The sequence below is a fragment of the Pinus tabuliformis genome, chromosome 1_2, assembly GCF_031772625.1.
Source record: "Pinus tabuliformis cultivar Carrire ecotype Pingquan chromosome 1_2, CPIR1, whole genome shotgun sequence".
Lineage (NCBI taxonomy): Eukaryota > Viridiplantae > Streptophyta > Pinopsida > Pinales > Pinaceae > Pinus > Pinus tabuliformis.
This window is the reverse complement of record NC_142298.1, coordinates 599703705-599719437: the sequence shown is the minus strand read 5'-3', so window position 1 is coordinate 599719437 and position 15733 is coordinate 599703705. Positions and strand designations below refer to the sequence as shown.

Here is a 15733-nt window from a genome sequence, read left to right as displayed (position 1 = left end):
CTCTCTTTGTCTCTTGTTCCCAGCTCCTTGCTCCCTTTGCCGGTCCAGCTACACACAGATCCTGCACAACAGAGAGAAGAAAACTACAAGATACATGTACTCATAACTGATGCATGGATTAGAGTGAATCAAATATACAAGTAAATACAATACATCAATGCAATACAAGTATATAGGAGAACATTCAAAGCTTTATTGATAAAAGTAACAGGGTTCTGAGAAGGTTACAACCATCAATGGCTCCAATCCAGCAGCACCTCCCCAGCAGCAAGAAATCTCCTCTTCACCTCTATAAAAGCAATCACCCAATAGCTCTAACTGTAAACCAACAGCACTTCCTTGCTTTGCACAAAATTCCAGCCTCCTTAGACCTCATAGAAGAGCTCTATATATAGGATAGAAGAAGAGAGGATGAGTCAGCTTGAGACTGACATGAAGCTGCCTTGTGTCCTCTCCCTCTTCAGTTAATCTTCAGTTCTTGAGTCCACTTGGAGATCCTTGGTTACACATGGTGATCAAGTACCTCTTACTCATCACAGGGCGAATCTCATGAACCAAGTGTCAGTTTGGAAGCTTCCTGGGCAGTTGACACCTTGCAGGATGACTGTGCCACTTGGCCAATCTCGCCCAGCGCAGGTAGCCTTCATTACTCTTGACTTCCAGCGCAGGTACAGAGTGGGATAGTTGCATTACAGCGCAGAAGCTCAGTTAAGCAGCTGACATGATCCAAAATAAGCCTGTTTTGAAGTGTTTTAAGGTGGAGAACTGATTGGAAGTGCGGTTGTTTGATGACCTTGTTCTTTTAGGGGTAAGAACAACATGTTTAGGGACTGAGGATCCCTGTAATTATTGACATTCCATGCTCCATGATGCGAGGCACAAAAATGTCTATAACAATTGCCCCCTAAAGTATGAGGCCGTTTATCGGGTGAAATGCTTTATCTAGAGGATCCGAAGTTCGTTCCAGTGCTGAGGAGAGTGCCCTGTAATACAATACAATACAATACATTATTTTTCATTCATCATTATTCTCATGATCTAGCTGAGGCGGGCATTCCCATGCTCAGCTTTTTATAAATACATTTTGGTACATATGACAGACGATCGTCTGAAGATAGACTGATAATTTTCTGCTGAAATTATCATCCTTTGAGTAGGATGATCATCTGCTGCAATGATGTACAGGGCAAATGCTTTTATATTTCCTGAATATATATCGCAGCCCGGATGGATGAAACTAGATCCGGGGTCTTCAAACTCGTTCGATCTTCACTCTAAGTACAAGTCGATCCATGTGAGAATTGCGCTGAAGTCGAACATGGAAAGACATCGCTTGATTACCGGTCAATAATGAAAACCGTTAACAAGCACGAGAGGAATCACCAATAATGACGATGACCCTCAAGGTACTGCAGTACAATTCACGTGGCGTGAAAAAAGGACTTGGCATCGAACGCCACGCAAAATCTTCTGGTTGAAGGTCATCGATGTATACCTGTCGCCGGAAGTGAGAAACTTGCCATTGAGGCATGCAAGCTTCAAAGTACTGATGGGGGTGTTCCTAGATCAACTTCTTGGATAATGAGCTGAAGTCGACAAGAAGCGATCCGTCAAAGGAGGGCCTTAATGAATCCCACATCAATGACACGGAACGGAGCTAATGACTTTAGTGGAGGTGAAAACAAACTGTGACATATGATTCAGGGTGGCGATCATGAATGGATGAAGGATAATGTATGGCAGTGGATGGGACACGGTTGACACTTTCAGAATGACCCCTCTTGAACATATAACGACACTGATGCGATGGATCGGTAGCATTACCCCAAATGTGGATGGTTTGGCGAGGACCATGGTGATGAGACCGGTGAATGAAACAACCCAACCCGATGTGGTACGGAGGAAAAGTGTCATGTTCAAGAGTGACTTGCTACCATTAAACTTTGATGTTCTCCCAATTTTTCCCCAGTCATTTCTGACCAATACCTCTTTATTTTTGTCAAGCTTGAGGAGGATAACATATGCTTGTTCTATAACCTGCCCTTCGGGCAAGCCCATCGCTATGATTTAACGAGCTTAGCGATAGGGAAACTCGTTCTCGTCTAAAGACAAGTTTGTCACTATTTAATCATTTTAACGAGTCTAACGACAAGGAAAACTCGGTCCTTTTCATTTTTAGAGAGTCTGAAAAGGTACAGAAAGTTAACTCCAAAATTCCTTTTTCGTCATCTAATCCCTTAAGTCCGAAAAAGTATAAAACAATACAGAAGGGATGAGTGTTCAGTACTTTTAACGAGCCGAACAAGACAAGCGCTCGATCTTTTTGTGCAATAATCCCTCAAGTCCAAAAAGATTAAAATCTAGAGGAGGGATAGCTTTCCGGTCGCTTTAACGAGCTGGAAGGCCAAAACTCGGCAATCTTTTCATATTTTACGAGTCAGTGAAAAGAGCTTAAAGACGACTCGTCTTTCGAGGAACGAGTGATTAACAGGGCAACAGCAGATTCCAGGTACAGGTTGGAATATTCCAATCACGGCAGTGTCACAAGGATGGCTTAGTGGCATCACTCTTCGCAGCTGTTCCTCAAAATGGGTAAACAAACATATGGAGATGAACGATTGGCCAAATGAACGGATGGAGGTGAGACTGCAAGAACACGACCAAGGGCTTTAATATGGCTGTCAAAGGTTACATTTACCAAGGTTATTTACCGGTTCATTTTTTCTGGGTGAGCTTGAACTCTAAGGGAAGATTGCTCACAACTTATGTTTATTTTTTAACGAGCATGAACTATGCGCTAAAACTGCTCGGATCTTGCGTTTATTTTTTAACGAGCATGAACTATGTGCTAAAACTGCTCGTTATGCCCCCAGCATAATAATGCAACCGAGGTGCATGCCCCCCAAGCTTCATTGCATTCAACTTTGTTGATTGGAATGAAGGTTTACCATTGAGATCTGGAAAGGGGATTGTTTCATTTTTTAATGAGGTTGACATAGGAAAAGAACTATCCTCATGGTTTTTCATTTTTTAACGAGGTTGACCTGAGATAGGAACTATCCTCGAAGCCGACCAAATATCTAGGAATCTTCCGAATCCAACCAGAAGATTGGATTAGATTTCATTTTGTAGGTTTCCATCGTGGCCACTCCCGCCAGATTAATTGGAGGCGGTAGGGCGAAAGTACCCATTAAGGCAGGGTCTTTTAGGAGACCTACTCCGATATTTTGAAACGAATGGTCGCTTCCATGGATCAGAGGAACGCTTCCTGTAACTTGTGAACCATTAGGGAGGAAATTTTGTTGGTCAATGATCGTAATCTCTCCTTGAAAGGGGAATGCGATTTTCCTAAAATAGGTCGACACAACAGCTTCCATGGCATAAATCCATGGTCTTCCCAGTAGGATGTTATAGTCAAGATTGCCATCGATGACTTCAACATCTATTTCTACTGTTTTGCCCCCTAGTTCAACTCTCAAGTTACTAAGGATACCGTAAGGGGTATATGTCCTTCCGTCGAATGCTTTTAATGTTGTTGATGATCGCGTCAAGGTTGGAGATCCTAAAGTTTTCCAGCAACTCATCGACATAATACATGTTGATGCCCCCTCATCAATAATTGTTCGATGAACAGTTTTGTTGAGGGCTTTCACTTGGATGAGGAAAGCTAGTTGAGCTGGTAACTGAGGATCATATCCTTTGTGATCAAAGGATACAAGATTGGAATCTTTAGGATCCACCCCACCAATTGCTGATAACAATGCCTGCCTTTGGGATGGGCAATGTTGTAGTACTTCAAGAGTCGACATAGCAGATGGCGATTGCGCCAAATCTTCCACTATATTATAATGTTGTGCCGCTCTGGCACGAGGATTAAATGTCGACTTGTGTACTACTCCCTTTGGCGGTTTTATTGTTAATTCATGTGTGATGGGGGGTACAACTTCTGCTGAAGTTGTTGTCGAACTGCTAGGTTGATCTTTACTTTTATCGTTCGACACCTGTGGATTCCCGTAATCCTTGTTCCTTGTCGAAATTAAAGCATCATCCTGTTGCTTCGATATCGATAACATAAGCACTTGCGACGGTGAAGCATTTCCACTACCAACCAGATTTTTTCCCCGATCGGGAAACAGATCAGTTAACACAGCTGGAGTTTGCGAACTCTTTAAGAATCTTTTTAGATCAGCTTTGTATGGACATTCTCTCGTCCAGTGATCCTCATCACATATCTGACACCCATAAGGTGGTTTCCTATCTCGAGGAGGGCTTGAAGAAGTTTTTCGAGGAGATGACTCTCCTTGTTTCTTCTTCTTCCCTTTGTTTTGATTCTTCTTGCTTCCTGGTTGATTGGAGTTTTTGCCTTTATCCGTAGATACAGCATTTACCTCCGAAGCAAGAATCTCTTGATTTGCTTTTTGATTCGAAGTCTTACAGGCTTTCTTATCTGAATCCCTTGTCGACTTAGCGTTTGCAGTTCCAATCACGCCATCACCGGCATGAGAGTCACTATTTGATCCGGGAGGAGGAGGGATTGAAAATTCCGGTCTGGGGGCGTCAGGTATCTTATCATAGAGCGTGCCCGACTGAGTATATACTAAGTCCAAATATTGAGCACGAGCAATAACCTGCTCCTCTGTTACGACGCCTCCCTTGGCCACATCTTCTGTTATAGCAGGCAGAAGCGACTTTATAAACCACTCAGCCAATAGCTGATCTGGAACATAGGTCTTTACCATTCTGCGACGACGACGCCACTCATGTATATGATCTGATATATGTGTGGCCGTTGTCTGCTTGAAATTGGTCAAGATCTCCGTTCCAGTTTCGTACCTTATAGGTAACTGAAAGTGTGTTAAGAAAGTCGTGGCTAGGGAACTAAAATTGTCGAACGAGGCTCTAGGTAATTCAATATACCATTTGGCCGCCGGACCAGTCAATGTCCTCTGGAAAAGACGAAGCCTTATCGAATCATCATTCAAGGTATTCGATGAACACCACAGATGGAATGTCATCACATGATTCGACGGGTCTTCACTAGGATTTCCATTGAATTTAGGAATGTCCAAAGGAAGTTTGTGAGGAATCGCTGGCCACCAATGGGCATAGGCGATTGGATCGTTCGTTAATCGATGTAAATCTGGTAATTCTAGGGTCGCCACGAATGGCAACTGCTGATTCAGGTTTGGCGAGGCGTACCCAGGGTACGATGGAATCGCCTGAGCAGTAGGTCTTTGCATACCAGCATAATGCAACTGATGTTGATATGATTGATACGGCTGGTGGGCTTGGCCACTGTAAAGTGGTTGATTTAACCCGTTCTGAATATAGGGTTGCCCACTATTCGCAAAGATTTGTTGTTCAGATCCCTGGTACACCTGTTGAAACTGAGGTTGTTGGTATTGCACCATCCATGGTTGTGAAGCCATGTTTTGCTGTGCGACACTAACCGACGGACCAAGATGCGGGGTTATAGTTCCCGTTCGTATCTGTGTCGTCCTGGCAGTTGGCGATTGTGGTTGTGTTGCAGGGTCAATAGGTTGTTGCATTACAACTTGGGGTTGACATACAACAGGCATCGATTGAACTTGCGACATGGTTACAATTGCTGGCGTCGTCGGGATACTAGACATAGGTACACACTGTTGCATGGAATATACAACTCTTGGTTGTTGGGGTAACATAGGTACCCAACCACTCGTCGTTACTTCAGTCAAACCTGAATGTTGTTGAAAACTGCCGTATGGGTATCCCCCCGGAAGGGGAAGTGAAAGGGCATATTGCCCCCCATATGGTAATAATCCGGAGCTCAAGGGTATAGATGGCCTTTGAGGATTGGATGGCCCAAACTGATTCCCAAAGGGATCAATTTGTCTAGTTTCAACATAAGAATTACCGGGTATTATACCGGAAGAACAAACTGGAACAGACCAAGTTGTCATAATAGTCCCTGGGTGGACTCCTTCTAGTTGATGAGAACTAGTTGGGACAGATGGTATGCCGACAAACATCGTTGGAGTGGCAGCAGGAGCTTCTGCTATCGCTGTGTCATTTGGCACAGTCCTAGATGTCGACGGTTGTTCAGACATTTTAAGTCTATCCAATAAACTTCCTAACGATTCTTCAGGAACTTTTGGTGGCGATAGACAAACTTCTGATGCAGAAGGAAAAAGAGGGGTACCTACTCCAAAATGAATTGGAGTATTTGCTTGCTGGTCCTCTACGATTTCCTCTATTGCAATCAGACCAGGAGGAAGAGGAAGACCGTCAGGTCCGTAAAAGATTTCTGGTGCCGAAGAAGGGGTTGCTTCGACAGCGACAGTCGTTTGAACAACAAGACTCTGTGGATCGGTTTCAGATGGAACTGGTTCAGTTATGCAAGTACTTGTCTTCAGACTAGGATCAGTACCACTGTCCTTCTGTTGCTGTTGAACTTCTTCAATAGAGGCAGGGATTCCAGAAATATTGGGAGTGACAAGAATCTCAGATGTTGTTGGAACTTCCGTTCTAACTTTAAAAGGAGATTTTGACCTGGTCCAGCGAGTTCGCTTTGTCCGTACTACTCTCGGTTCCGGAGACAAAGGTGGTTGACTCGCAAGTCTCCCCGAACGACGGAGTTTTAATTGACTTTCCTCCACGGTTGCGGATTACTTGATCAACTAAAATACAAAAAGGGTAATTATGTTTCCGTATTGAATGAATTTTATTAGACGCTTTTAGACACAACTTTGCTTTTTCATGTTTTAAGAGTCGAGAAAAAGCTAAAGATGACTCTAGTCGCCTTCGATGTATTAACGAGCCCGAAGTGACAAATGCTCGGTTGGACCTTTTCAGTTATAGAGTTTGAAAAGGGCCAAAAGAAACTGCTCTGGAGATCTAGGCAGAGGGTGTGCCAAACCTTTCGCGAAACCACAGAATACGTTTTACGGTACGGGTGGTCGATCTTCGTGAATGCTGTGTTCACTGCATCGCGATCAGTAGGGCGGTCGACACGGCTTCCTAAGGATAAAGGATAATTGCCTATAGGGGTCTCCCAATATACGCGACGGTACGCGGGATCACAAGTCCGTATTAGTGCTATCGTCCCTCAGGAGGAATCACCCACCTTCGTAGAGATCGACAGTCACTACGTTTAACGACGCCGGAACATGTCTCTACCTAGACCTCTATTGTGAGCATTATGTTACAATGCGTTTTTAGATTCATTCAATATATTTTAAGTTGATCTTGTTTATCAGTTTGTCTTTCAGGATCACCACGAGATGTATTGGTACAAACTCCTAAATGCAGCTAAAATGATAAGCAAGCTTTTACAATCTTTTTAGCTTTGAAAATCCTAACTACTGAGGGGAGAGAAAAACAATATCTTTCCACACAGAGCACAAAGCACAAACTAATGCACTTTCTCCTAGATCAGACACACAAACTTATCAAAAATGCAAATGCAAGATGCATGTATTTCTTTTCTTTTCCCTTAATGTTGATGTAGACAAAAGGAAATTGTTGTATAATTTTCGAATTCAATTTGAAGTGTAAACAAACAAGTTTCGTCTAACATGAAAAGACACCTTACAGGTACTTGTTTTAACACTAAAAATATACGAATTCAAACCATAAGATGAAAAACAAACAAACTCAAACAGCCATGAACAGTAATAAAACTAGCTCTTAAGATCACAAAGACACTTTTACAGTTCAGGATCTAAGAGGTCACAGCTATACTGGTTCGCTTTTCACAATGGGAAACTGTAACTGAAGCAAGAAATACAAAAAGAACATTCACAGTTTCATCACACAACTGAGGCGGAATAATGTCAAGGAGAAGTGGTTTACAACAAGTACAATGACCAGCAAGCAATTAGCAAAAAATCAGTGAAAACAGGGCTGAGACACAATGGGAAAACTGAGCAAGACAAAGGCTAACTGGACCAGCGCAGGCTCTGGTCTGTCAGTTTGACTCTCAGCGCAGTTCCCGAAGGGAGTACCTGCGCTGTAATGCAGACTGCTTGTGGACAGCCTGCTCTGGGACACGAGAGTTACGTCTACAAAGTTTTCCGGGTAATAAAAAGCTCGAAAATGCACTGTTTTTACTGAAATAAAAAGCTATGGGTCAAGTACAGGCTAAGGGATGATCAAGAGGATGAAGATCTATCACAAAGAGTAAAGAGTCTTTTGTAGATAAGCTCTTTAAATCTTGAATTTGCTCAGTAAATGAGCAAGAGTAGCAGTCCCTCTACTTCGCTTTTGATATAGTCAAAAGCTTTTCGATTTGGTACTCTTTTCTTCAAGAAATGAATAGCAAAATACTACAAACACCAACAAGATACTAGGCTCCCCAGCGGAGTCGCCAGTTTGTTGTGGGGAAAAGTATCCGACTCGGATGACCCTATCCCTACTCTAAAGGTGACAGTCTTTAGCAACAACTGAAAGTAAAGCTTTAATGTTTTCCTTTATGAAAGTACAGAGAGAAGGAAGAAAAGATTAACCAACCGGTGTCTTTCGCTTTTGTCGATCCTTATCCTCTCTCTTTGTCTCTTGTTCCCAGCTCCTTGCTCCCTTTGCCGGTCCAGCTACACACAGATCCTGCACAACAGAGAGAAGAAAACTACAAGATACATGTACTCATAACTGATGCATGGATTAGAGTGAATCAAATATACAAGTAAATACAATACATCAATGCAATACAAGTATATAGGAGAACATTCAAAGCTTTATTGATAAAAGTAACAGGGTTCTGAGAAGGTTACAACCATCAATGGCTCCAATCCAGCAGCACCTCCCCAGCAGCAAGAAATCTCCTCTTCACCTCTATAAAAGCAATCACCCAATAGCTCTAACTGTAAACCAACAGCACTTCCTTGCTTTGCACAAAATTCCAGCCTCCTTAGACCTCATAGAAGAGCTCTATATATAGGATAGAAGAAGAGAGGATGAGTCAGCTTGAGACTGACATGAAGCTGCCTTGTGTCCTCTCCCTCTTCAGTTAATCTTCAGTTCTTGAGTCCACTTGGAGATCCTTGGTTACACATGGTGATCAAGTACCTCTTACTCATCACAGGGCGAATCTCATGAACCAAGTGTCAGTTTGGAAGCTTCCTGGGCAGTTGACACCTTGCAGGATGACTGTGCCACTTGGCCAATCTCGCCCAGCGCAGGTAGCCTTCATTACTCTTGACTTCCAGCGCAGGTACAGAGTGGGATAGTTGCATTACAGCGCAGAAGCTCAGTTAAGCAGCTGACATGATCCAAAATAAGCCTGTTTTGAAGTGTTTTCAGGTGGAGAACTGATTGGAAGTGCGGTTGTTTGATGACCTTGTTCTTTTAGGGGTAAGAACAACATGTTTAGGGACTGAGGATCCCTGTAATTATTGACATTCCATGCTCCATGATGCGAGGCACAAAAATGTCTATAACAGGAATGTAATTCTAACTTCTCCTGGATAATATACAAGGTACTAACTTGGATGAAGGCCACCTCCACAGATACTGTAAAGTCACATGACCGATCCTACAGGATGAGGCTTGTGGAATGTACTCTCCCTACTGACTTCTTTGATGGTGTTGCCCAATTGGGAATCTGCAGGTGTGGTGCAGTGCTCCACATTGACTGGACTACTGAATATCACTTGTGGTGACATGGAGGCTCTAGATCCAACACCAAGGCAGAGGCTATGGATTTATGGGGATTACTCTGGTTCGCTACACAAAAAAACATTAACTCTCTAAATATATATGGGGACTCCAAGGCATTGATCGATGACATCAAAGGGACTTCTGGTTTCTACCCTCCCCTCCTTTTGGGATGGCTCAGGAGGATCAAGCACATCATGAGCTTGCTTATCACATACACCATCACGCATATATATAGGGAAGGCAACACAAAGGCTGATAGCCTCTCCAAGGCCGGCCTGAGCTGCGATTATGGTAAAATACAATACAGATATCTAGTTGAAAACAGGATCCTAGAGGAGGGTTGGCTTTTCCTACCTTGAGCACCATGTCTCCCCACATGCGGGTCTCTATATTGCCACAACTCTTTCTGATGCTTTCTATCTTTTTTACAATATGTTGCAAATTTTGTTTTTCCATAGTACTCAAATTATGCTTCGACTTTATGCTTAATTTTGGACAATATCTAAGTTTTTATTACCTGACTGGATAGTCTTATATAAGTTTGATAATACTCTGGAACTTTATATGCCAGCACATATTTGACTGGATGGATGATGCTATGAACCATGTATATGTACTGTTTTTATTTATAATAGAAGCAACATTTTTCCTTCTGAAAAAAAAAAGTAAGGTGTTTGTATAAGCTTTTTAATTTATGAATAAGAATTTGTACACTTATAGATATTTAGAAATTGAAGGAGTAGACATGGTGCAAAAAGAACACATGAAACAATTTTTCTATTACACACAAAATCACACAATTACATCAAGTATATATGGTGCTTATGAGATCCAAAAATTTCTAAACTAAGATATTGTTTGTTGAGAAAATATCTCGATAACCCAACTACTCAACAAACCAAATCTACCTATTTACTTATGTATGCATTATTTCGAAGTATGTCTTTAACGCTAACACTTACAATAAAAATTTACGATTACAAAGGTTAATACAATTCACATATAAATCAGATATGTCTAACTGGTCTTCATCAACACTCACATCCACTCTAGAATCTTGTAGACACCATGCTTCTTTCACCACAACTCGAGCTACCGCTTGACCTCCATTTAAAACATAATTACCTCTGATCATTGTTGACGAAATTTGCAGAATTGACACTTCTTGACCTCTCGAAGTATAATCTCGGTATTAAGTGTATCTAGAGGTCAATTATACAATTGACCTATTGATCACATAAGGATCTCATAAAATATCTTTAAAATGATGCTTTTGCAGCCCAATGCACAGCAAAACCTATCAACATATAACAAAATCACATAATTAAATTAACGATCGAAAAAAAGTCGAAAACCACTGTTTTGAACTATGTTATTCTATTGAATTATAGTATATGCACTTTCACTTATGTTACGAGTAAAACAATAACATGAGATATGATAATTTCAATCCCAATATGGCATAACTTTATTTAACGAATAAAAGAGATTAGCTAAACTCTTTTGACAAATGAAAAATGTATCACTTGAGCTTCACTTTGTGATACTATGTCACTGGTCTATCAACTCCAACAACATGTCGTCAGTTCTAGCAACATGTAATCGGAGCTTGCAGCAACTGTAACTTCAATTGTCAGCGACAATAAGAGGAAAAATATCTCGTATTGCATCCAAAATCCTGCAAATTGCTAGAGAATACTATGGATAGAACATAGAAAATTCGTAGAGGACCAGACTGCAAATGAATTGGATGAAGAAATAGCCTCTAACTATGACTGATTCTTTGAGGTCATATCCTTGTCGTCTTCCCTTGCCAGCGACAGCACTTGAGTGTGTGGACAACCCGACTGGCTAATTTCGCAGGAAACAGTGTTGGGGAGCCTTTGCAGTGTAAGAGAACAGAAATAGCCAAGCCTAACTTCCGAAGCAATTGCTATGAGTTCGGAGAAACTATGGTTAGAGAGGACGAATGTGCCATATTCCAAATCTAAAAGTTTGCGTTACACGGTATTTTACAGGCAAAACCATAGCCCTCAATCAATTCCCGATATGCCCAATCATCAATTGGAACTTATGCAGAACTAGACTCTCATATGCCATGCGTCGGACTTGAGCTCCAAGGACAACAATATTATCAGGGTTTCCATTTAAGGATTATGCTCTTTTATCCAATCTTATTATCATTGACCGAATTTCTGAAATAATATTCGACACATGACCATTCTTCAGAACAACAGAGCCTGCCACACCCTCAAAAATGGCAGTCCATGGCCACAACCTCATCTAAGTTGACCCCTATACAAATTCCTGAATCTTTGGTGCTCGAGTCGACAAGGTGAATCTGCCCATGGTGAATAAGATAAACAATTCTTCGATGGTGTATTCATTGTAGAGCAGGTAGGATTCCTGGCCTACCTAGATCTCATTAGTGCATAATCCGTAGAATGGTTGCATGGGATAAAGTTTTTTTATTATATTTTTTAATATAAACATATATATTTTTTAATTTTTTTTTTTTAAAAGAACATGTAGAATTAGGAATATGCATTTATATTAATTAGGCTGCATTTATATTAATTAGGCCAATAGGCCTTCTTTTGAATCAGTTTAGTAGTCTACACTTTGATTCTCTGATTGACATCTGGCCTATGGTCTGGCATATGGTCTGATTGAAATCTGTTCTTTGCTCTTCTCTAACATCTGGCTAAATATCTTGAACTATTTCTACCTCTTCTCCCAGACCATATGGTCTGATTGAAATCTGTTCTTTGCTCTTCTCTAACATCTGGCTAAATATCTTGAACTATTTCTACCTCTTCTCCCTCTCCAAAACCGTTCCGATTTCTGCTCTTCCACGACCTGCTGCCATAACAACGCTTCTGGTTTCTGCTATGCACGACTCGGTTTTTGCTGTGCACGACCTGCTTCCATGACCTGATGCCATAACACTGCTTCCATGACCTGATGCCATAACAGTGAAATTATGCTGTCGTCTGCTCTTACAGTTCGGTTGTTTAGTGCTCATTTTTTCTGTTCAGAAGTTGTTCGTTCAGTGCTCAAATTTCAGTGGTTGTTCTATTCAGAAGTTTTTCATTCAGTGCTCAAGAGACCAGAGAAGGAGCGCTAAATCCCTTTAGGTAAGTGCTAAATGCAAGACCAGAGAAGGAGCGCTAAATCCCTTTAGGTAAGTGCTAAATGCAAAAATTTATAAGTATCTTCTATTTAAAATGCTTATCCACACTTGATAAGCATAGAATTCAACCTTCTACAATCATTTAACCCTGCCATCTCTTTAATGTTTTTACAACCACAGATATCCAACAATTAACGTTTTTCAAGACCAGAAACCCCTGTTATTTCCTTCAATGCAACACAATTGTGCGAGTCCAGAGATCTTTGAAGGTTGGGGCAAAAACATAGTTGAAGCATGTACATGGTGTAATAGAAGAATCCATCATTCTGTGTCCTCTCGGATCTGCCAATTCAGTGTCAAAAGGAATTTCACTTAGCGAACAATCTCCTGCATTCAAATTTTTTAGATTGTTCAACTCCTTGACACCTTCTTCCCTATTTTCTATGCAGCCTGGCCTGCATTGTCTATAACATCTTGGGTTACCTTCTTTCCAATTTCATAGCCCTTGGTTGTTGTTTCCTTCACTGTTTCAGTTGTACCATGAGAATCACTGTCAACAATATCAAAAGATGATCAGTAACTCTTGCAATCAAATTAATCAATCCCATAATGTACATTGTTAACATGAAATTGTGCATTTAAATGAAATTAAACATGACCATATAAAATTTCTATTCTAGGTCTTACTAGGAAGTCGGCTCTATCGTATTCTTGAAACTGAAGGATTTAGGCAATTTCTCAGAGGCCACGTTGGCCCAAGTTTTGAATGTATCCCACGATGTTGTACCTGCACCTTCCACTGCCTTCTCACTAGTTTCCATAGCCTCTCCGACCTTCTCCTTTACATATCCAATCTTGTTGTCTTCTGCTAATTTATCCGCCTTGTTCTGATCGGACTCTACTGAAGTGGCCTGCCATATGGTCATGGGAAAACCCGCCAAGATAACCAACACCACCACATTAATAACTCCCCATCTCAGATCTGCAGCCATATTCAAATTACCAGTGATTATTTCACTGTATATTTTAGTCAACTGTATCAATACAGTTGAATTCACCAAGGCTAAGCACCGTTTATCTTCCTGTATTCCCTAATTTTTTCAGAAGTTGAGGGATGAATGCTGCAAGTAATGAGCAGAGGATGGATTCATAGAAAAATAACATGGTGGGAAGTCACGTGATGAATCTCCATGTTGATCCTTCTTCTCTCACACTCTGTTTCTCATCGACACGTTTATAACACTTGTCAGATAGGTTACCGTCGTGCCACTTTATGCTACATATGTAGGCTGTTTAAATTAGAGCTCCATTGGATTGAAATGACAGAAGGCAGAGCTCCATAGGATTGAAATGACAGAAGGCAGCTCTAGGACCATCCGATATTTACATGATAATATATTTGAAAAATTAGAATTTGATGACAGAACTTTATAATTAAACAAACATTTTTATCTTATAGTATGTTGTAGCATACAGGGATAATTGTTGAAGTTTTCGGAACCATTTTCTTTTTGTATGGGTGGAAATAATGTTATTCAAACTTTTGAAAACCATTTTCTATATATATATATGGGAGGCAGAAGAAAATAATGTTGTTCCCTATAGTAGAATGATGGAGTTTACACTTAAAAAAAGTGAAGAAATGCAAGTGTATAATTTTAATTATGTGATTTTCCCTCATTATATATTTTCCTTCCATGCAACACAGTTCTGTGAGTCTAGAGATCTTTGAAGGTTGGGGGCAAAAATATAGTCGAAGCATGTACATGCACTTGTAGTTTGCACCAATTTCCCGATTTCCTATTAGTTGAATTGTAGCTTTGCTAAGTGTTGGTAGACCTTTGCACTAGTATTGTCTTCCACAAAAATTTTCCAGGTGTTTATATCACCAGCAAAGCAGAGGAGATTGTTGAATAAATTTGAACTTGTGTTTCCTACCACAAAATTTTTATAGGTGTTTATAATGTCACCAAAGCGGAGTGTTGAAAGCTGAACAACTTTCATCAATGACTCAACTGAAAAGTTAAAATCTAACAGTGAATTAATTGCACTGAAGGGTCTTCTTCTGAGGAGTTTGTTGAAATCTAAACAACTTTAATCCTTGAGGGATGTTATCCTAAACAATCAAAAGTGTGATCAGTAACAAATCTGACAATTAAGGACGACACTAAACAACTCAATAATTAGAGCTGATTTCCTATTAGTTGAATTGTAGCTTTGCTGAGTGTTGGTGGACGTTTGCACTAGTATTGTCTTCCACAAAATTTTTCCAGGGGTTTATATCACCAGCAAAGCAGAGGAGATGTTGAAACTTAAACAACTTTCATCCTTGGACTCAACTTAAAAAAAAAAACTAACAGGGAAGGACTTGCATAGAAGGGTCTTCTTCTTAGGTGACAATTGAAAATCTCCTATACTCCATCTAATTTGATCTGTCTTTAAACAGTGAAAACATATTTTTGGAGAGAACGCTCACTTGATAGATCTATACATATTTGACACCCCGAGATAATCATTTAGAAAGATTGGTGGAACAATGAATGCAACTTTCTTTCTTTAGAGTACAAATATTGTTTGATAGGATTTTTAAACTTCTCGACTGCAGATCTATGCTGCTTATGCCATTTGACAGGATTTATATTCCTAGTTAAATGCAACTTCTGTAAATAAACAAAGATGTCAACACTCTTAAAAAAAAGGGTTTGGGTAAACCAACATTTCACAAAATGTCTTATTAAAAATATTAAAATAAGTTTTTTACAATCAGTTCCATAGCATTAATGCTTCCACATTGATTGTTCTCTATTAGAAATCTAGAAACACCCCTTCTAGGTTGAAAATAGTTAGCCTCTAGGAGGTGGCTAGGAAACAACTTAGAAATGTTTCCATGAGATTTTCCCAAGTTATCTTATGATCTATAAGAGCATTTATGGCTTGGATTTTCGAACAACTAAATATTCTTTG

The 15733-nt window shown here is 40.4% G+C and overlaps 2 pseudogenes; both read right to left on the bottom strand.

The window, feature by feature from the left end:
• LOC149207071 (protein CHUP1, chloroplastic pseudogene) overlaps positions 1 to 12661 on the bottom strand; it is a 65699-nt pseudogene extending 53038 nt beyond the window's left edge.
• A 519-nt stretch (positions 12662 to 13180) lies between these two features.
• LOC149207070 (uncharacterized) lies at positions 13181 to 13781 on the bottom strand (annotated as a pseudogene).
• Positions 13782 to 15733: the final 1952 nt, after the last annotated feature.